The sequence below is a fragment of the Amblyomma mixtum genome, chromosome 2 (assembly GCF_055824585.1).
Source record: "Amblyomma mixtum isolate Tamu chromosome 2, ASM5582458v1, whole genome shotgun sequence".
NCBI classification, from domain to species: domain Eukaryota; kingdom Metazoa; phylum Arthropoda; class Arachnida; order Ixodida; family Ixodidae; genus Amblyomma; species Amblyomma mixtum.
Genome location: NC_143013.1, coordinates 204,204,844 through 204,228,373, shown reverse-complemented (window position 1 = coordinate 204,228,373; position 23,530 = coordinate 204,204,844). Strand labels below are relative to the sequence as shown.

The 23,530-nt window shown below is 49.7% G+C and overlaps 1 pseudogene; it reads right to left on the bottom strand.

Annotated features, from left to right (window-relative positions):
• LOC149362299 (vitamin D 25-hydroxylase-like) overlaps nucleotides 1-22,945 on the bottom strand; it is a 34,670-nt pseudogene extending 11,725 nt beyond the window's left edge.
• Nucleotides 22,946-23,530: the final 585 nt, after the last annotated feature.

The following is a 23,530-nucleotide window of genomic DNA, read 5'->3' as shown; positions in this document are numbered from 1 at the left end:
AAGTCTTGTGGCCGATTGGCCATCAAAAATACACAAATAAATCAGTAGTGTGGCATTCTTCGAAGCTTCTGGTAGGCTTCAGTGCAAAAGTAACGGCGCTTAGAAGGTGTTAATCGTGTCTAGCACAACATCATCACTCTCCTTTGGCAGTTCTGCCATTACTTTATCGTCACATGTCATTACCTTGACTTCCACTGTTTTTAAGGCTATGAATACTACCTCTTTCGTTACCCCGGGAACATCGTTTTTCCTGATGCAGTTATTTTTTCTATTATCGTTGTGTTTATGCAACCTGGTGTACAAATAGGTATATATAAACTGAATTTCTAAGCAGTGCTCTCCTTGCATTAAATGGCGCACATTTCAATTCAGTCCGACGCAAAATCTTTCCTTTGCAATTTTGCAGCTTACTACATTTTTGAGAGGGTGCTTCATCCTCTCCATGTTATACTTTACCTAACGCTTTCTCATGAGCTTGGCGGTTCTTCTCGTCCTATCTGCCAGGTTGAATATGTCGTGTTCTATTTCTGGTGCATGATTATGGCAGCCCATGTGCCTGCACTGCCTAAACTACTACACTGCCTACACAGGCTGTAGCTACCCGAGCGGCCGACAGTAAAAAAATTCCGAAGAAGAAGAAGAGTGGTCAGCACATGCTAGAGAACGCTTGGACCTCGGCCTCGGCCTGAATCTGTCAGCATATACCCTATTAATTCTCCTTTTCCTCTAAAGCTCCTAATCCTTCCAACAGTTCACCGCCTGTGTCTTGGCCACTCCCCCGTAGTGGGCATGTGCCATTCTACTTGAGGCCAACCAACCAACCAGCCAGCTGCCGCCGCTGCTCTGCAGCCCTCTCCTCACAGGCAGCCCTCAAATAAACTTGGCCGCGGTCGCCTCCTGGGCTACCTACACATCGACCTCTACAACGTGGTAACCCGTTGAACCGCCCGTTCTTCACCAGCTGCGTTACAGGATGGCGCCCTGGCAGAACCAAGGTTTCGACCCGCCGCTTGCACCCTTCCGGCCTCAGGGTGGTCGGTTCCCTCAGTTCGAGGCTGCGCTGTACATGAACAGCGTCACTGTCCAGCCGTGCAAACAAGCTGTCCTCTTCGATATCCTCCCCGCCCGCCCCACTGCGTCGACTCACCTGCTCTGCCTTCAGCCGCCAGCCATACGATGAGCTGCGCGCGGCCGCCTTGGCGGCGTTCGGCGCCTTCTATGTTCCGCTGTCGCTCTACGACGCAGCGAACCCGCTTTCGCTGCCGCCATCCTCTGCCTTGCAACGGCCTCAGTACGAGCTTTGACTCATGTCATGCTCCCCCTACTGTCCTACCCGCGTCTTTGGAACTGCCTCCTTGCGCTTCACTGACGTTGTCGCCATAGCCTCCTGCAACCAAGGACGGCTCTGCGGCAGCATCCGCGTCGCGGCTTCCGGCATCACCATCTCCCTACTCAGTGCCGCCAACAGCTCCACAGGCCTCTGGAGCAACCTCGACGCTGCGCCAGCTGATGCTCAAGAGCTCTCGCCCAAGGTCAAGCTTGCTGGGCACATCAGCCCTTCCAACTGTCTGCACCGTCCTGAAAGTTCCACGCAGCAGAAACAGAAGGCCACACAGGTCCCAGCATTACAACGCATGGCTATTATCACCCGCCCTCATTGCCTGAATATAACTGTGAACCTGTGCCAGCGCCTGTTGCCAAGCCAACGCAGGCCACTACTGTGGGCCCTTCTTGCTCCCTGCCGATGCTAGCATCTTGAAGGAAGCCTGAAACCACTGCCTCGGCCGCCACCCACCGCCCGTGCGCCGGGAGTCCACTGCCCACAGCCTCTCGCCCACTGCAGCTTCAGGTTCCAACCACACTGCCGCTTCATCAGCCACCGCCTAGCAAGCTCCCTAAGCTTACCAGGCACATGGACATGCCCCTAGTTTCTGTCATGGTGTCGAGGCCACTTCCGATTACCGCCACCTCGCCGGCGTCCTCCTTCATGACTGGCTCGGCGCCTGTGGGACGGGCGCCACTCGTGCGGCCGCCCGTCACTTTGAAGATAATTAATACCCGGTTGGCTGTGAGCATATATCAGCATGTACGAGCAGCCACATGCAGCCCCTCACAACCATTTCCCCGCCTTGCACCTCGCTGTGCTTCCCGTAGCCGCCTACCTGGGTACCGGTCCGATTGGACCGGCAACAGCTGCCCTACTCTCGGGACCCCCGGCCCACCTAGGTACCTCTGCTGCGCCGCACCTCATGCCTTGCCCGTTAGCGGCCGCACCAGCACCACCGGCACTGGGTCCACTTAGCAGGCTGACCCGCGTCGCTCACCAGCTACTACGCGTCCCTCGACACCCACCGAAAGTTCGGCCGCTCCGCCTGGGCCAGAGTCGCCCTCCTGAGCTACTATTCCGGACCCCGGACGCACTGCGCAGTTCTTTTGATGCATTGCTCAGCGGTTTGTGGCAACCCTTTGTGCATCACTCATGCCCATACCTGCGTTCCATACAGGCTAATATCTAGGGGGAGAGCCTGTAGCGGCCCGCGCGGCCGGCAGTGGAAAAATGCCATAGAGGAAGAAGAGTGACCAGCACACTATAGCGAACGCTTGCACCGCGGCTTCGACCGTACGCTGCCACCGCTCCTCTGCCACTGTCTCATTTCAGGCAGCCCTCAAATAAACGTGGCGGCGGTCGCCTCCTGGGCGGCCTCCACATCGACCTTACAAGCCTAACGAGACTAACTATTCAGACTAAGGAATACTTTGACTACATTAAAAATAAACACGGCGGCGGTGGCGGGCGTTTTTCTATGCTTTCAAAACGCAAAAGGCACCGTGCTTTGCAATCTCAGCGCAAGCTAAAGATCCACAGGCGGTCGAAATTACTCCGGAGTCCTCAACTACGGCAACGCTTTCTCTCTTTTTTCATTACCGCTTCGCTCCCTTCCCTGACGCTGCAACTGAAGTGTCCACCGAGACGTCACACAGTTCTGCGACTTTCCTTTTCAGAAAACTTATGAAAGCGATTTATAGCTACGCCGTAAAAACTCTAAAATTGCTAGAGTGAATATATCCCTGATTTGCTACAAATAACTATATGTAAATATATCAGTACTTGAATTATGAAACAATATATTGTAACGTACTTGCTGACGAAGGGGGGGCTTTATTAGCAGGCACGAAAGGGAAGGCCAGGCAAGCTGGGGCAACAACAGCGACAGACTCCACACGGCGCGAGCCCTACTTCGTCGTCGTCGCCCTACTTCGTATGCGCCACCTGGCAATACTAGGTGGCATTATTCCCCCCTTATGAAGGAAAAAAAAAGAGCGCTGTCGCTGTCGACGTAAGGGTGAAACAAAAAAATAAACAAGAAAACAAGCAAACTGCCGCAACTGAAGCGCGCGAAAACATCAGCACGGTTGCGTCACCGTGTATAGTACGGCTTAAGCCGCACAACGTGCACAATGTCAGAGGGGCTGTCGGCGTCGCGGTTGCGCAGCACCGTCCGGAACCACTTCATAGTTAACCTCACTCACACGCTGTACCACTCTGTAAGGGCCAAAATAGCGGGAGAGCAGTTTCTCACACAAGCCTTGGCGACGAACAGGAGTCCACACCCAGACGTGGTCACCGGGTTTGTAGTCAACCTGTCGGTGGCGAAGGTTGTAACGGCGCGCATCCGAGCTCTGCTGCTGCCCGATGTGCACGCGGGCCAGCTGACGGGCTTCTTCAGCACGTTGGGCAAACTGCTGGGCGTCTGGGGCGAGTTGGTCATCCTCTGGGCACGGGAGCATGGCATCAAGCATGCTCTGGACTTCGCGTCCGTACACAAGGCGAAACGGGGAGCAGCGCGTAGTTTCCTGCAGGGCGGTGTTGTAGGCAAAGGTGACATACGGCAGGACCTCATCCCAAGTTTTGTGTTGAACATCTACGGACATGGACAACATGTCCGCAAGGGTCCTGTTTAATCGTTCGGTCAAGCCATTGCTCTGCGGATGGTAGGCCGTGGTCTTGCGGTGTGTTGTGCAGCTCAGCCGAAAGATGTGGTCGATTAGTTGCGCTGTAAACGCCGTCCCTCTGTCTGTAATCACGTGCGAAGGAGCGCCATGTCGCAGGACGATGTTGTGCATGAAAAACTCTGCGACTTCTGAAGCTGTGCCACGAGGGATCGCCTTGGTCTCGGCGTAGCGAGTCAAATAGTCGGTAGCAACTATGATCCACTTATTGCCGCCCTGCGACAAGGGGAAAGGGCCGAGGAGGTCCATGCCGATCTGGTCGAACGGAGCACGAGGGGCAGTAATGGGCTTGAGAAAACCCGCCGGCTTAAGTGGGGGCGTTTTCCGGCGCTGGCATTCTCGGCAGCTTTTAACGTATCGTTTGACATCAGCAGAAAGTCCAGGCCAGTAATACATGTTCCGCACTCTGGCGAGCGTACGTGAAAAGCCCAAGTGGCCAGACGTGGGCTCATCGTGGCAGGCGAAAAGAACGTCAGATCGGAGGTCGGCTGGAATGACGAGAAGGTAAGGTCTATCGTTGCCTCTCGAGTTCTTCTTGTACAAGAGACCTTGCCGCAAACAGAAGGAGCCAAGACGTCGAGAGAAGTGGCGAGGTATAACCGTATCACTACCTTCAAGGGCGTCAATGAGAGGGCGAAGGTCCGAGTCCGCCCTCTGCCGAGTCAGTAGGTCGGAGGCGGTGAGAGTACCAAGGAAGCCGCTGTCGTCATCGGGCGCTGCGTCGGCAGGATCAACTGGTGCACGCGACAGTGCGTCGGCGTCTTCGTGTCTGCGGCCGGACTTGTAAACAATAGTAATGTCAAATTCCTGGAGCCGTAAGCTCCAGCGTGCCAGGCGTCCAGATGGGTCTCGCAAATTTGCCAGCCAGCATAGGCAGTGGTGATCGGTGACCACTTTGAATGGGCGGCCGTAAAGATAAGGGCGAAACTTCATGGTGGCCCACACGACCGCAAGACATTCTTTTTCAGACGTGGAGTAATTGCTCTCGGCGCGGGAGAGAGTACGGCTAGCATAGGCGATAACCCTCTCAAGGCCCTCTTGGTGTTGAACAAGGACCGCGCCAAGACCGATGTTACTGGCGTCGGTGTGGACCTCGGTATCGGCATCTTCGTCGAAGTGCGCAAGAACGGGAGGTGCCTGAAGGCGCTGGCGGAGCGTAGAGAAAGCGGTCTGTTGCTCAGTGGTCCAGACAAAGGAGGTGGTATTCCTTGTGAGGCGGGTCAACGGCTCAGCAATCGTGGAAAAGTCCGCAATAAAGCGCCGATAATACGCACAGAGACCCAGGAAGCGCTGGACAGCTTTCTTGTCGGTCGGAACGGGAAAACGTGCGACGGCGGCAGTCTTTTCGGGGTCCGGCCGCACTCCCTCAGCGCTCACAACGTGACCCAGAAATTTGAGCTCTTTGGAACCGAAATGACACTTCTGGGGCTTCAGGGTAAGGTCTGCCGAGCGGAGGGCTTCGAGGACAGCCCGCAGGCGCTGGAGATGTTGGTCAAACGTTTCCGAAAAAACTACGACGTCGTCCAAGTAAACAAGACAGCTTTGCCACTTGAGGCCTGTGAGGACGGTGTCCATCATCCGTTGGAACGTAGCCGGGGCGGAGCACAAACCGAAAGGAAGCACTTTAAATTCATAGAGGCCATCTGGAGTCACAAAGGCGGTTTTTTCGCGGTCCCGTTCGTCTACTTCAATTTGCCAATAGCCGCTCTTTAAGTCAATGGATGAGAAGTACTTAGCGCGCCGTAATCTATCCAGCGAGTCGTCAATGCGCGGCAACGGGTAGACGTCCTTTTTGGTCACACTGTTCAGTTTGCGATAGTCGACACAAAACCGGAGAGTGCCGTCCTTCTTCTTAACAAGGACTACAGGTGAAGACCACGGGCTTTGGGAAGGTTGAACAACGCCGTCGTCAAGTATTTCCTGAACCTGAGTTTGGATAACCGCCCGTTCTTTAGCAGAAACACGATAAGGCTGCTGTCGTATAGGGCGAGCGTCGTCATAGGTGATGATGCGGTGCTGCGTGATGGGTGTTTGACGAACCTTCGAGGAGGAAGCGAAGCACGACTTGTATTCCTTCAGCAGCTGTTCCAAAGCCAGGCGTTGCTCCCGAGACAGGTGGCAGTTTATGTCGACGTTTTCAAGGGAAGGTTCGTCAGTGCCGGCTGCCGCGGACGCAACACAAACGGGAATATCGGTAACAGGTTCGGCAGAAGCGATAGCCGTTCCTGCAAAAAGGTGCCGGTACTCATTAGAAAAATTAGTGACCAGGACCGCAGACCGGCCACCACGAAGCGTCAGTAGACTGCGAGCGGCGCAGATGCCTTGAGTAAGCAGGAGTGAACGGTTAGCCTCGGCGACTGCTTCTGCGTCATGCAAGTCGTTGCAAGTGACGTCAACCAAAACACTGCTCCGTGGCGGCAACGTGACACTGTCTGCAGAAACACGAAGGGTGGCACTGCGGTGGCAAGAGTCGGCGAGGTGGGTCGCGTTACTGGTTGAAAAGGTGATGATTCGTCGGCGGAGGTCGATGACAGCACCATACTCCCGCAGAAAGTCAATGCCGATAATGAGATCGCGGGAGCAATTGCACAGAACTACACAACTGACGACGAACGTAGATCCCTGAATCTGAACGCGAGCCGTGCAAATACCCTTTGGAGTAACGAGATGACCACCGGCAGTACGGAGATGCACTACAGAACAAGGCGTAAGGACTTTTTTTAGAAGAGTCGCCAATTTATCACTGATAATTGAATAGTCGGCCCCGGTGTCCACTAATGCACTGACTCTGTGACCGTCGAGAAGAACAGGTATGTCCAAGGAAACGCAGCTGTTTTGGTCAGATGACGGTACTATCTGTTCACGGTCGGAGCGTAGCGGCGGCGGCGGGAGGTCTTCAGCGCAGCGACTCCCAGCGACCTCGCCCCCGAAGGTCGCTGGTCTCAGTTTTCCCGGCGAGGGCTCGGCGAGCGACCCTGTACTGCTCGCGGGGAGCTGTGCGGGTTCGGGGAAGAGCGCCGCGGAGAAGATGAGCGCGGCTGATGCGGCGCACGGGCTGAAAGTTGCTGTTCCGCGAGGAAGTCTTCAATGGCTGGAGGCCGGTGGCCAAACCGGGGTCTGGGCAAATCGGCTCGAAAGCCCTGCAGACCGAGGCGTCGATAAGAGCAATTGCGGTAGAGATGGCCTGGTTCTCCGCAGTGAAAGCAGAGTGGCCGGTTGTCAGGTGTGCGCCAGACATCGGCCTTCCGCAAGTGCACTCGGCGATCGTCGAAATACGGGACTGGTGGAACTGGGGGCAGCGGTGCAGGAGGCGTTACTGGAATCGGCGGTGGCGAAGCTGCAGCCGGGCGTCTCGCAACTTCGGCATAGGTGGGGCGGCTGTAGTCTCCCGGCAGAGGTGGTGTTTCGACGGTAGGACCCCTGAACGCCTGTTGCACCTCCTCGCGAACAAGAGCGGAAATCGAACCAAGTGCAGACTGCGAAGGGCTGCAAAACTTGAGGACCTCTTCACGCACGATGGTGCGAATCAGTTCGCGCAAATCGTCAGGGTGGCTCCTGGCGGTGGCAAACGATTCGGTGACTGTAGCAGCATGCACGGGCCGGTTGTAAGTCGCAGAACGTTGTTGAAGAACCTTTTCCATCGTCGCGGCCTCGGCAAGGAATGCAGCGACGGTCGATGGTGGGCTGCGCACGAGGCCTGCAAAGAGCTGTTCTTTGACGCCGCGCATGAGTTGGCGCACCTTTTTCTCTTCGGGCATGGCCGGGTCAGCTCGCCGGAAGAGCCGAGTCATATCCTCCACGTACATGGCTACAGACTCATTCGGCATTTGAATGCGAGACTGCAAAGCCCGTTCAGCCCGTTCTCGGCGATCCGTGCTGGTGTAGGTCTCCAGCAGGCGTCGGCGGAACTCATGCCATGATGTTAGCGCATCTTCTCGGTTCTCGTACCACGTACGTGCCCCATCCTCCAGGCTAAAGAAGACGTTTCGAAGCTTGGCTGCGTCGTCCCACTGGTTGAACGAGGCCACGCGTTCAAACTCGACCAGCCAGTCTTAGACGTCTTCGAGCTGACTGCATGGAATGGTTTGGGCAGTCGCGGATTCTGCAAGGTATAGTAGGCTGCAGCTGGCATAACAGGTCGATGGGTGGGTGCTCTTGCAGACTCCAAAAGCCCGTGTTCGGGAGGTAGGCCTTGGTTTCTCCGGCTAGCACGGTGCACAGGGGTCTCCACCAGCGAAGGACTGGAGCCCAGGGTATGCGGAGGAGTATTAGACATATACAGGGATCTTACCCAGCACCTCCACCAGACTGTAACGTACTTGCTGACGAAGGGGGGCTTTATTAGCAGGCACGAAAGGGAAGGCCAGGCAAGCTGGGGCAACAACAGCGACAGACTCCACACGGCGCGAGCCCTACTTCGTCGTCGTCGCCCTACTTCGTATGCGCCACCTGGCAATACTAGGTGGCAATATGTAAATTTCTCTCAGACATTGCACCTGCCTACTACTATGCCATCGCTTACTACCGAGGCAACGAGTTACATACCGGTTGAAAGCTTTTATTAACTTCTGAGGCCTAATTTATTACTCGTACAAATGAAAAATTATAAGTATCCCTAGCTGCCTTTGAAATCTAATGCGAATCTCTCGGGGAATCTGTTTGGGTATCCAGAATTTTATAGCAAGGTGAAATTAATTGACTAGCTTATTGAATGTGCCAGTTACTATGTCAGTCTTTCACTATTACATTTAGAAGTTATATGTTCCGCCCCCTTGCGTATGCGATGTGCAATCTGTAAAGTCTTCCGGCTGAGTGATCTAAAAGAGCTTCGTTCATACAACCTGATCATAGGATGTGAAATGCCTCATGAAATTGCAAATTCGGCTGCATAATTGAGCTTTTGTTCTGGGAAAATGATCCGAGGTGACACTCTTTTTCGGAATTCACAATACCTTTCTCATCTATGTGCACGTCGTTGATCAACTATGCGTTTCTTAATCCTGTTATAATATGGCTCAGATTGCTACTGTGGTTCCACGTACTAGGAACCCCGTAAGGGGCTAACGGCTTGTTGTTTAGCAGGCCATTTTTGTAACCTAATATCATTCTAACTAAGAAATAAAAAGATGGCGATTGCGCCACCAGAATTTCTAAGCACTTCGTATTAAAGTATACGAGCAACGACAGAGTACCAGCACCTGAATTTTTTTTTTTTTTTTCATCCTACTACAGGCTTACTGTCTGGCGACTCCAAGCGGCGCTGCTGTCTTCCATCTGTCCATTTCCCAGACGCAGGCCAGCGTGAAAGGCATTCGCTTTCGGTCCTCCCACGTGGGCGTCCTGTGTGGACCGACTGCAGTGTCGATTTCCCGCTGAATTCTGGCCTGTATAGTGTCGGCGTGAGCGGCCAGGTTCAGGAAATGCCACTGCAACCTGGTGGCCGTAGTGAACGAGCCGCCCATGATGATGTCCTTAGCGATGCCCACAAGAAAGCGGTCTGCAGAACGAATGCGAATAAAACGTGGCTGACTCTCAGCGGGAGTCTCTCTTTCCAAGGAAAACAATGTTAACACGGGAATAGTTCACCCCTGCAGTCAGAAAGCGAACACCTAATTTGTTACCATGTGTTCGTCGTACCTGTCTTCGATCTCGTGCCGTGTCCTTGTAGTAGTAGCAGGAGTTCGTTTAGAAAATACTGAGGACACAGGAAGAAAACTGCTGGCAACTCACGCTGAAAATGAGGATTCTCATCCTGTTTTCTCTTCTCTATCTTCTCGATGTAGGTTTGAATAAATTGGTTGCCTTGGTCCGTTCTTTGCTTGGAGATCTCGATCTGCTCCCTTGGGAAAAAATCGTTAAATTTGCATAGTAGTACCCATCTACTCGACACACTTCTGTACGGCAGCTTGGCTTTCGGAATTGAAAATATCTAGTTTCGATTTCGCTTTCAGCCAGAGCGCATAAAAGAATTATGTGTTGTTTGTACTGTTCATTCACTTGTCTTTGAAGAAGGTGCCAAAATAGCTCTGGATTCCTTATGCTCAGCATGAAAAGTATTTTTTGCTTATAATGAATTATAATATTGCTAATAGAGCTGCCTGAGAGCCAGAGTCAGTGTTTCCCCAGAACAATAATCGGATCCAGTATTCTTCAGTATCCTATAAAAGAACTGGTTACCTTTTTATTGCACAGCTTGTACAAAGTTTACGCGTTTGAAAATATGGATGCCTTTATTGTTTTTAACTTGCACCTGGATTCGTGCACGCATGTGCGTCGCACTGTCACTGTAAAAGTTTTGGTACGAAGTGCGCCCTTAACAACATGGGGAGTGGGTGAACATCCAGCATGCATCGCGGGCAAGCGTCGCAGAGCACTGCCAATATTGTGCTCAGCTTTCAGCGTAAGCTTATTAGCACATTGCAACGTCACGCCCGTCAACAAATGTTAAGAAATTTACTACTCCCCACTATTCATACCACGAGAGGTATGCACTTGTCTAAAGCTTTTCAGCAATTTTCGTGTTATTTATGTTTAGTTTATAGACCAGAAGATGGCCAGCCGTAGACCACGTGACCATTCAAATTATAAAATAGTTCGTGGTTATGTGAGCGGAAGCCAGGAAAACCAAATGCAGAAGCGTTAAGGAAGGTCGCAGTCCTACTATAGATGTAGCGCGTGAAAAAATTTTAGAAATAACTGCACCTGAATACCACGAAAGGTCATGAAGTGGTTTGTTTTAATTCTGCCGTGACAGTTTTCAGAATATCCTCAAAAGTTTTTTTAATCAAATAAAGAGTATTCAAAGTTCCGCAATGTTTATGCGGGAATTGGGAACACTGCGTAAACACTTATACAGTTAACATATGAATGAAAAAAGCTGAGACTCCTGCAAGTTCTCTGTGTTGGGCTTCATTTGATGAACACTGATGAAAACCGCAATCACTCAGGGCAAGGAATTGGCCTCAGGATCCGACAAAATGACTCTAATATTCAGAACAGTCGGCAAACTTTTATTGCAATCCAAAATGAGCGAGGGATTATGCAGATTCCAGAGATCTGGATGAACGCTTTTTTATCACTGTTTGGAAGTGCCGCCCGCCTCGAACTTCTGGAGTTCAACGCCTTGAAAAGCACATATATTTTTAGGTTTTGTAAAACCTTTGAGAAATGATCAGGAAAAAAACCCGGAGAATTAGAATAACACCATCCATTCCGTCATGACAATGTGCTTGAGTGCCCAAAGGCAAAGATAAAGATTCTTTTTATGTAACTGAAATTCCATACTCCCCGCCCTCGAAATTCACTGAACTGAACCCCGGAGACTCTGCAATGCTCTGCAGAATAAAAATCCTTCATCGTCCCTGACTTCTGATTGCATTGTGCTTTATATATTTCGGAATTCTCATAGAGAAACAAGTCCTTTATGCCAATACCCCGAAATTGCCTTATGGAAGTTTGCACCCTCCTTTCGCTTATTTGGTTCCCTTAATGGATTACACCGAAATGGCCTAACGTATTATAAATGATTATATTTGCCGAGTGGCGTCGAGATGAGGTTTCAATATCAGGCGAAAGGAACTTTTTTATGTAATGGTTACGACCTGTCAGAACACCTGTTAATTCAGAATTATTTTATTACTGTTCTCTGCTCAATAAAAAACGGAAGCGCAGAAGAACAAGTTCAAGAAGAAGAGTCTACATCTGATATGTTGATGACTACGGAGCTTTAAAGACATCGTACAAGGCATTAGGCTTTGGGTCTCTTGTGTCTTCAAAAGTAGCTCCTTATAGAGCTGCTAGCAATAAGAAGCAAACATGACTGATAATGAAAATGTTGCGTACTTACTGCGTGAAGTCGTCCAATTCCTTACCAGCTTTGCACATCCTCCCACTCCGAGTGAATGGGAGGCATTCAAGCATGCGCCGTACTGGGCGCGACAAAAACATTAAAAGTTGTGCTTCGAACAAAACTGCGCCCAACTTGGTGAGCAGGGCAGTCATGCGCTGCCCCACATCGGCTTCATCAGGAAGCTCCGAGCCGAAGTAGAGGGACGCTGCGTTCTTGGCAGCACAGGCTAGGATTGGCCGATACATGGACACCGGCTCCCCATTAGCTTCTCGTATCGTTTGTTCAAAGCGGCGAAATTGCACCTGAAGAAGAGAAAAACAAGAGCGTTAACACGTTGAGGCGGGCTAGCTGGTTAAGCATCTTGAATAAACAGCGCGAACGAAGATGAGCACAAAAGACAATGGAACTGTGTCAGCGCTGTGTCGTCCGTTTCCTTGTCTTTTGTGCTCGTCTTCATTCGCGCTGTTTATTAAAAAAAACAAGAGAATAATTTTACGTAACATCTACCAATAAGCTAAGCACAAAGCAACACGGCGCGATTTGCAGGCGCCTCGCAACCATTGGCACACAGCCCCGACTGGCAAGAACTTGAAACGTTAATCTCAATCTCTAATTATCCTGACCCTTTTAGGGCAGATAAGGGCAGGGTAGCGAGAGGCTCGCTATGGTAGACGAAGTGCCCCTTGGTTTCTGTGGCTGCTGGCTTCTGTCACAGTCACCTAAAGGAGGAAGACATATAGCGGAATGTTTTCTTTTTGCTTAATTTAGTGAAGGTCAGTGCTCAATTCATAGTATATTATTATATTATAAGTGATGGATAATAGATTGCAGGAAGGAGAAAAAATTATGCCTGATTTGAATAGGCAGATTGTGATTTAGGAGCGCTATCAGTTCTGCGTTCCCTTCGGTTCTGGCGCAAAAGGCCCAGTGTTCACGTTTGGCAGTTCGGATAGCGTTAATGGGTTAATGTACATATATGCGGAATTGGTCATTCTCTTCATTTTGTAGGTCACTGGGAGTGTTCCTGTAACTGCTTGCGTAGTGGTGCGCAGCCGTCAAGCAATGTACCACTGCCATTTTAAGTAGGCGCTGCCAACGGTGGGCTTAACCCAGACTTGCTTGATTTGGGTGCGACCCAGCAGGCTGCCGCCCCCCCCCACACACACGCACACACACGCGCACACACAAAGACCGCACGCACAGACATGCACACACACACAAAGACCACACGCACACAGACTCGCACACAGACACGCACACACACACATACAAACACACACACACACATGCACACGCGCGCGTGGAGACACACAGACCACACACACAGACACACACACACACGCACAGACCACAGACCGCACGCACACACACACAAGCACACACGCACTCACGCACGCACACACAGAGCGGCGAGAGAGGGTGGCGCTGTTTGCATGCAACAGAAATACCTCCGAAAGCAGATTGGAGAGCCGTTAGCTCAGTTAGTAGAGCACCGGTTGCGAAATTCAGAGGTCGTGGGTTGGCATTCCCGCCAGCAGTCTCTAGGTCAGGTCACACATATATTTAAATACCCCTGCAAGCAAAAGATCTGACAGCCGTCGCCGCAGCTCAGTTGGTAGAGCACAAGACGCGTATTCGGAGGTCGTGGGTTTGGATCCCACCGACATCATGTGGTTGTTTGTTCTGCTATTCTAATCAATTACTTTTAGGAGATAAACTATTCACTAATAATCGCCATTGATCAACACCACAAATTCAAAAAGGAATACCCCCAACCCTAACTGTGCGGAGTATTATACGGTCCCTTGCCCTCATTCTCGAGTTTGCGTCGAGGGTGGAGATTATTCCTCCTCGCCCGTACTCTGTCCCTATATTTACAGAACTGATGCATTATAAGCATGTCATGACGAATGAAATACCATTCATGAAACTGGTTCGAATACCACGAAGCTTCTCTGGTGATGTGACAATCATTCAAGCAGGAGTGCATTCACAAGCATCATCATAAAGAAAGAGCTCAGCAGTTCTACGGTCAGAGCTCCGCACCCGAATGAGACAGTGACCGTGTACGTAGAATGCATGAAGCGCATTTTTCGACGTGTACGTCTGTCACTGTCTGTCTAGGACGTGAGTCAAAAACCAGAGAGGTGTACGTCTCCAAAAACAATGTTTACTACAACAATCAACAGCAACTACGAAACTAAAAAGCAGAGGTTACATAACACAGATGAATATGCAAAAATCAGGCAGAATTCCCACACGCAGGTGGTTTTCAAAACAACGTCAAATAGTTCTAATTAGAGTCTTTTGAGTCCATGTATCAATCGAACGGAGGATAATGAAAACAGTCCAATCGGTACTTAAGGTTGATGAGGAATGTCGCTAGAGGAGACCTCGCCGGGGACTGCGGTGCGTAGCCGAAGGGGCGTCTCGACGGTCCGGATCGTTGCCGGGATGCGTCGGCCTGGGAGGGCAACCTCAAAGCGTGTTTCCTTCACCGGCGTCAAAACTCGAGTCCCTTTGTCTACCCTCGGGGCGGCCGCACGGAGGGGACGCCGTGGCATACCGACCTCCTCGCCCCGCGGGTGGGTTGCGCCCATGTATCTTCGCGGCCGTGTATTGACACGCACTTGCGGTCCCCGGAGCTGCGCGCCCACGCCGTCTGATTCTCTTCTTTCTTCGGTCTCCGTGCAAACGATTATTGCTTCCGCGCAAACGTGCGCACTTTGCACCGTCTGCTTTTCTCCTTCCCAGCGGCTACGTCAGCTTCGTCCGCTGCGTGCCATACTTTCTATCTTCTTTTCCTTTCTTGGCGGGGCGTCTCGCACTCAGCCGTGACAACGTCCTGACATGACGGAGGAGAAGAAGGTGGAGCTTTTGATGCGTGGTGCTAAAAAGGAACTTTTCGGTGGTTTTACCCGCAGTTTAGCGGAGATGGTCGCTGAATTCACAAGCGAAGAAGCCACCTTGAAAGCACGAGCCCGCCATTTCTCTCGAAAGCTTCCAGTGACCTCAGCTACCGTCTCGGATGGCACAGCATTCGGAGGAACGGCTTTACGAGCTTGCAATTGATCTCGAAGGCGAGAGGGTTATGCAGTTTTCGTCCAATTAATCTCGAAGGCAAGAGGATATGCAATTTTCTTTAGTTAATGAAGGTTCATACTTAAAACAGCGCGAAAGACGTGATAAAAGGAGGAGTCAACACAAGTGCTGTTTTTTTTTGCAAAATGTAGGATTACAATGAGCCGGAAAAACAAGGAACCACAAAGGGCCCGACGTTGAAGAGATAAAGTGCACAGGTGTGGCGAACTAGGCTTGTTGATGAAGGTTCATAATTAAAGAAGCGCCAAAGACGGCAGAAAAGAAGGCGGCACTACAAGCGCTGTTGTCTTCAGTTAGCTTGTCTTTAGTTAGCGTTCTTTAGTTAGCTTACCGCCAGGAGTTGTTCTGTCGAAGAGCTCGGAGATTTGATGTCATGCAGCATGCTCCAACAAAAGTTTCTGTTTGCCTTCCAGACATCTCCGTTAAGGGTCCCTAGACCTGTCGGATGCAAACAGCTGTTTTCATGACACTGTGCTAGAAAGTTGCTTAGTACAGACTAAAAAAATACTGTGGTTTAGCTCTGGTTAAACATGATAGAGTAGCAATAGTCTAGCTTCTTTCAGAGACGCAGAAATCAATTTATCGTCATCTGTCGCCTTGTGTGCATTGTCGCTGGCTAAGCGGGCCCGTCTAGCCGCGTTGTCCTTACGTCGCTTATCATGACGCTTAGCGCGCTCTTCCTCGGTCTCCTCGGCTCGCCGCCGCCTCTTGCCTTCGTTCCTACGAAGAACCGTAGCTTCCTCCGAGCTGCCCATTTCTATCAATGGCTCCCTATCATTATGATATATATACCTACAGCATCTCTGAGGACAATTCGCGCATGCGCACAACTGACGAGGCTGGAGGCTAGAATTTCGATGGAGGCTAAATTCTAGAGGCCCGTGTGCTGTGCGTTCTGAGTGCATGTTAAAGAACCCCAGGTGGTCGAATTTTCCGGAGCTCTTCTCAACGGCGTCCCTCTTAACCTGAGACGCTTTGGGGCGTTAAACCCTCATAAACCATAAACCATTTTTTTGATCCCACTGTTTATCCCTTCCTCTATGACGCGGGTAGGGTGTCCAAAGAAATATGCGAGACAGTTACTGCGCGTTCCCTTTCCTCAAAAAACAATTTTCAATTTTACGAACGAACTCCATCGCTTGTTCGGCGCGACGAGTTGCCCGTGGTGCCATGGCTCAGCGCGCAGCCGTGCTGACCTCGCAAAGCGGCTGGGGTAGTGTAGCTCTCGCTACAATAACCTCATACCCATGGAACTGTTTAAGAGGTCCATGCGCGGATGCAATTGCACTTTCACACTTGGAGGTTACTGTTAAATGCCACACTCCTACTGCGGATGATACATGAGAGGTAGGAGGAGAAAAAGCTGGGCAAGTTGGTTAACAGTGTGGAAAACGACGAAAAACAAAAATCCGGGCACCACGAGCGCCCAAGGGATAGCGGCCGGCGTGTAAGCGGGGGAGGATTCAGGTCACTCCGCTGGCAATACAGTTTTACAACAGCCGCGAGCGCCGACTATACGTTGAAGTTTATTACACGCTTGCATACATTTATACCTGCAAAGCGTACACATGTATGCAAGGTGTGGAAGTGTGTAATAAAATTTAATTGAAAGTCAGCCCTCGTGTTCTTTTTTTTTGTTCTCGTTTTCCGCGCTCTTATACTATGAAAGATACGTTGTAACCGTCCATAAAAGCGTCAATAAAGACTATTATGAACAATATTCTCAGCCTTGGTCGAACATATGTAAGTATGCGACTGATGCAAGCTCAGAGAGCGGGCCCTTGTTTTCTGTAGCTGTTAGAATGACAGTGGTTATGCCTAATGGCAAACATCTCGAATAGCAAAAAAAAAAAAAATGATGGCGGTCAATTTGGTGATGCAAGGGCAGGTGTGGCCAAAAGATTGACTTGGTCCAAGTTATTTTCAGCTATTCAAGGCATGATAAAAGCACCAGTTCACAAGCATTTGACCTCGATTAAGTCGAGTGACAGGCTGGGGAAGCTTTTACTGGTAGTGACACAGATCTTTACCCGGCGGCACTGGGCGATGGACGCCAAACCTCCCGTATGCGAACCGGATGCTCAAATCACTAAGTCATCGGCTTAATAAGGAACAAACACGATGCGACAAAGGCAGCAGTGCTGAAACATGGACCGGCTGCCGGACAAGAATGGCTTGAGAATTCTGGAATAAAATTATTGCGCCGGGCATCCAGCAGTTCCTGTGCTGTCTTTCTCGCTCGGGGAAGGCGAGCCGAGCTACAATAAGCACCGCGACAGAGCCGATGGATCCGGGGCGTCAACGGGGAGGCGCAAAAGCACCTGCGCCCCTCTGATTCTGAACTCCGGGCTTGCCAAGTGACCCGCGAGTGGGAGGCCGGAGTGACCACACGATGATGTAAGCCTAAATGACGCGATCAAACATTCCTCAAGAACTTCCTTATGTGCGCTTCCTCATTTTGCTGTCTGCAAGCCCTGCATCATACCGATATTCAGCTATGGGGTTGGAACGTGGAGGCCAACGAAAAGGACGATGGGTCGGCAAATGACTGGTATAACGTTAAGAGACAGGAAAAAGTGACAGAGGGTCAGGAAGTAAACGCACGTGCATGACATCCTAGTCGATATGAAGAAATAAATGGGCTTGGCAGGGCATATAATCTGAAAGGAAGATACTCGCTGGCCATTAAGAGCAACGAACTGGATTCCGAGAAAAACTCATGAGCAGGAAGTGGCGGCGCAGAGTTAGGTGGGCGGATGAGATTAAGAAGTTTCAAGTTTGAGAGAATATTGTTGTGGGGCCGCGGTTGACACAGGACACCGGGAATTAGGGACGTATGAGACAGGCCTTTGCCTTTCAGTGGGAGTAGTTAGGCTGCTGCTGATGGTGATGCTGAAGCCTATAAAGTCTGTACAAATGCGACTTGTGCGTGCGGTTCTCACCATGTGGTGTGGGGCGCTGAAGAAAAAAAAAATGACGGTCGGTACGCGTGGTAAGGCCAAATGCGAATTAGATGCGCTATCGCTGTGTGGCCATTGTTTTGCATTGGTTGTCGTGGTTATGCTCGTTTATTTATGCTACTGCTGCGTGACTAAAGTGTTATATCAGGTCCATTCGGTGTGTTTGAAGAGCATGTATGAAGCCCAGTAGATACTATCGTGGGCAAAAGTTTTCGGGACGCAAGTTCTTGGACAAACGTTTATTGGAGCTTCACCTCGCTACCAATTCACCTTGTATTGTATGAAGGTATTAAATGCCTAAATGCCCCTTCCTCTAGTAACAATATCAGGCGACTGGGCAGCGAGGTGGAGCTGCAATAAACGTTTGTCTAAGAATTCACGTCCCGCAAACTTTTGTCTCCGATAGTACACGACACAGTGCTCTTTCGTTCTACCAGCGACGGCTCCAGTTCTGCAGATAGTCCGGCGTCGTGGGCAATGTTGTGAGCGGAAAAACAGGTGGTACACCTGCCATCTAGGTCACGTGACCGTGTGACGTTATCAAAGCCTGACAGGTATCATGGTTGAGAAACAGCACACAGAAGACTAGAGACAAGAGTAAAGGCAACGACAGGACAAGCGCTGAACTCACAACTAAGGTGTTATTGCGAAAACCTGGATATATAAGGAAGGCATAATACATGAAAACCAAAATTGAACAAACAAAACTAGGGCAATGATAAAGCTAGCGTGCGCCGAAGCCCAAAATCTGCCAAGAAACGTGATCTCGTTATCACTTAAAGCAACCGAAGGTTTGCTAACGCAGCCCCGTTGGTCCGTTGCGATGAAGTAAGCTTGTGCTACTTCCCGCGGCCGTTGCTTGAACAAGCGTTTACAAGAACACAATAACAATTTAGATAAAGGCAATGACCAATCTTATCTTGTTACTCATTGTAAGGGGTGCGCAGTGATGAAAAACAAGAAGAAAAAGTGCACTGCTTTGTTAAGTCAAGCAAAGGTGTTGTATACTCACAGAGACCAAACCACGCGGGAAGTAGCAGAAGCATACTTCATCGCAACGAAGCAACGGGGCTGCGTTAGCAAACCCTCGGTTCCTTTAGTGATAACGAGATCACGTTTCTTGGCAGATTTTGGGCTTTGGGCACACGCTAGTTTTATCATTGCCCTAGTTTTGTTTGTTTAATTTTGGTTTTCATGTATTATGCCTTCCTTATACCCAGGTTTCCGCAATAAAGCCTTAGTTGTGAGTTCAGCGCTTGTCCTGTCGTTGCCTTTACTCTTGTCTCTAGTCTTTTGTGCGCTGTTTTTCAACCATGAACCTATACCAACTCGCGCAACTTAACGTTCTACTGACTGGTATTTATGATTCAAGGTTTTATGGGGATTAACGCCCAGAACTGCTCAGGCTGTGAGGGACGCCGTAGTGGAAATCTGCAGACAACTTCGACCGCCTGGAGTTGTTCAACGTGCACTGACATCGCACAGCACACGGGCGGCTAGCGTATCGTCTCTATTTAAATGCTAGCACCGCGGCTGGGATTGAGCTCGGGACTCTCGAGTCAGCTCCCAAACCCCATAACCCCTGAGCCAGCGCGGCGGTTATATGTAATATATAGGCACACACACCAGGCCCGATTAATCTATCGGCGAAATCAGTGACTGGGGGTTTCTACCATGAAAATTTTGAATATTTTGTGCACTCTATTTGTTTCGAGTAAGAGGCACAATTAGTCACTGCGGCCGCACCAAAGATATCACGTCTTATTATGCAGCGCTTAGGACGCGTAGATTAACAGTATCAACAGCTTAGCTCGCTATCTCACTCCACAGTGTAGTTAGCCCTCGATTGCAAATCAAAATATTTCCTTTTATTGAGGTGCGGTTGTCTATTGGTTATCGATTGGTGGCGCTTGTTCGGGATGTCCAGGAAAGCTGCACGTTTCTGAGAGCTGCCTGTCTACACACCGCTGTGGCGGTCTGCATAGGAGGCCACCACTTTTTTGTAGTCCAATTTTAAATGATCTGTCTGCTCATAATTTATTTAGCTCACTTGTGTTGTATTTCTACGGCTGTGCTTAGCGATAACGTAGTGCCGTTACTCTTTATTACAGGGCAATATCCACTGTGATTACTACAAACGCTTGGCCACCACCGTTTTTTAGTGTATTGATAGTAACGATTTAATGTAACATAGACAGCAAGCTTAAAGCTAGTAAAGCGAAGTATATTGTGCGGTAGATTTGCTCTGAAAGAAATAGTTGTGACACTCCACAAATGGCTGAAGTGGTGTATGGGAGCAAAGACCCATCTATGCACCTCTACCCCACACCAACCTCCCCCAACTCAATTCGACGCGGCAGACGCGTCAGCAACCTTTCTCTAGCACCACCCTGCCAAGGCAACATGAACAGAGTGCAGAGTGAAGAGCATGGACACAGCCGGTCCTTAAGTGAGTTGCTCTAACACAGCCCGACGCGATCGGATCCTTAAGTGACAGCACCTTTGGCCGCAGCGTCAACGTAGCCTGGAGATCCGGCTTTCGAACATGACTAACTGGCTAACGCCGTGGCCATGAAGTGTCCCCGGTGTCTAGGGCCAGAGGACGCCGAACTTTAGAAGCGTAAGTGCAAAAAAAAAACAAGAACAGGTGGCGCGTACCAATTAAAGACCCTATATGAACAAAAAGAAAGCCATTTTTATTTCCTAAAATTCGTTCAGAGTTGGGGAAACGTTAAAACCCATTTGCTCCAAACACGCTACGGTGGCCAAAAGGCAAAGATAGAAAATTTTTTGAAAGCTATAGGCTTTTTTGTGAAGTTCACTCACTCTTCAATTCTGGCGTTTCAGCTTTTTCGAAGCGGGGCAGAGGAATGAAACTTTGCACGAGTGCATGTTGTGCTAGAGTACATTAACGCCGAAAATTGCATTCAATGAGAGAAGTTTCTTTTTCGCCTTCAAACCCCGCATATCGCATTAACAGCTCGATTGCAATGGTAAAAGTATATATTGAAATGACATTCGTGCCACTAAAGGCTCACTTAAGGTTTCATTCCTAGCATCCATAGCTACGATACTCACCCGCGTAAAAGTCACTTCCCGTGCGCGCTCCATCAAAGCGATCCAGTACTTCACTTCTGGCGCCGAACTTTCTAATGCTGTCTATAGCGTTCAGCACCACCACATCTGTGAAGTCCACCTTCAACCTGGAAGTTCATGTGGTTGCGAGAATTCACAGGTGGTAGCGGGAAAAGAGACACGTTGCTGCAGGGTCCGCAGCTGTATAGTGCCATGACCTGATAGTGCTGGACATATAAAAAAAATGATGTGCAACGAAATGGTGCGCGTGGCATGATTTCAGCATAAAAAACTTCATTACGTAAGAAAGCAGTACACTCGCACCCGCTAAATGAACGGTTTCAGAAAGTGAGTGGATAGACACAGTAGTATTTTACTAGCCTTTTGCGCATACATATATTATCACATAGTACTCCCAAGTCCGGGAGAAAACTGCCAGCGATAAGTTTTTAATCCTGGTGAGAATTGCGAAATGACGGAAAGTGTTAAGATAATAGCGCAGTTTTTAATGGAAATGGAGAGTTTATAATTGTACGTGTTGAGTTTTGACATACAGGAACAAACAATTAACTTTCCTTGTTTGATGAAATCCCGCACCCCATTATCAGAAAGTCATTAGCCCAAATGACCTAGCAGTTGCATTCCCACTATCGTTCGCTGCAGTTAATTTATTTTATGGGAAACGTTTTTGGGTGTAATAAAGGAAACTAATACACAAGAATGAAAACATATGATCTAAAAGGGACTGAAGAAGAAACTAACGAGAACGCATATCCGCATGAATATTCAAACATTAGTTATATGTGTGTGTTAGTTATTTGCTTACAAAACTAAGCAGCATGAAAAACGAACATGCACGTTTAATTGTGGACAATATCAACAAAATCATAAGTAAAAACCGTCAAGTTGGTTTAAAGAAAATTTACCATTTCCACTGAAAGCCTTGTCCTTACGTAACAAACCCATAAGCAGCTAAGGGCTAAGCTGCTACTGTGTTTGTAGTGACCACGAATGACTTCGTTGCACTTCTCTTAAAAATAAGAAAAAAGATTCCGGTTGATGGAAGACGTCTAGCTTTTATGAGGTTTTGTGTCCGGAGGTCCTGTGAATGCGAAATACGGCCCAATGCGTGGCCTCCGAAATCAGTTTTTGTTTTTCTCCGTAGTGCACAGCCACAAGCCTGTTTCAGTGCACGACTTGCACCATCTTCATTGTTTAAAGCTTTCGCTCGTGCGTTGTCTCCAGAACGATGCTTTCCTTCTGGAAATCGCGGAACTATCGATTGAAGCGTTACGAAATTTTTATTGGAGAGAGAAAATTGTTACCACTTCAGATTAGCATCGCGGGCCAGTGGATCTACCTTACAGTAATTAAATGGAAATGCTTTCAGAAGACTAACTCTGCAGGTGCGGAAGACTGCCACGCCGACGTGTAGCGTTGTTCTCTGAAGGGTGGTTACGTTGCCTAGGTACGCAGGATTAATCATAGCGACATATGCGCACTCTTTCTTTGCCGATCAGAACTGCACCATGGCAATTCACTGTAATGCCAAGCACGTTTTTTTTCGTCTCTTGTAAGGCACACGGTTAAAAAAACGGGTTTACGCCGGTGGAAAGCATGCGCAAGCGCGGCAGTGCCTAAATGGAAATAACTGGAAAATGGAGACATGAAAGGACGTCAGCGCTTCTTCTGCAAAAAGATATAGCATCGCTTGTGGCATAGGCTCAAGGAAGTACCTGAAAACGGGACCGTAGTGTTGGCTCCACTCTATAGCTTTCCTGCGGTGGAAGTCATTTCGGTAAATCTCCACATGACCCCGGATAGAATGAGCCGGTGGCATGGGTGGAAGGCTCGTTCCGGGCGGAGGGCGTGGATCCCGCCTCCAGCCTCGTAGTATCAGCCAGAGTTGAGCGGCGGCGCCGCGCAACGTGGAGAGCATGGCCCACATCATGGCGTACATTTTTCCGGCTTGTCTCTGGTTACCGGGCGCTGAGGAGTCAGAGTAAAAATATTTTAATTTTTGAACTTGTAAATGCCAAGCAATAAATACGATTGTTAAAAATTAAGTACTCTCAGTATTTCGTCACTAGCGGTCGTTGCATTGCAGAAATCTAAAAGAATAACTTACGTATTAAAAAAAGTTCGTTCCTGCTGTAAGGGATCGGTAGTGTACGCGGGGTCATCGGAACGCGGCTGGGGGCGCTCAAAGCGAAGCGTCTCCTATTTGGAACGCGGCGGCTCGCGAACGCGCCAAGATGTACGGGTGTCCAACCCGCCCCGCGGTACCGATTCGCGCACGTGCTGGCAGGAATGTCTATTTGTGTTTGTTTTTATTTTGTGGTGGAGAGAGTGCTCTACCTTACGGAATCTGGAGGGCTGGCTATGCCCTGGATGAACCAATGATGTTAAGACCGCAACATGATTGGAAGTTACGGAATGTGGGCCGGGCCTTTAGGGCTTTAAAACCGGGTGCCGGAGCCGGAAGCGAGGTTCTGCGCTAAGGTGAGATGCTATGCATCATCGGCTATGCCGA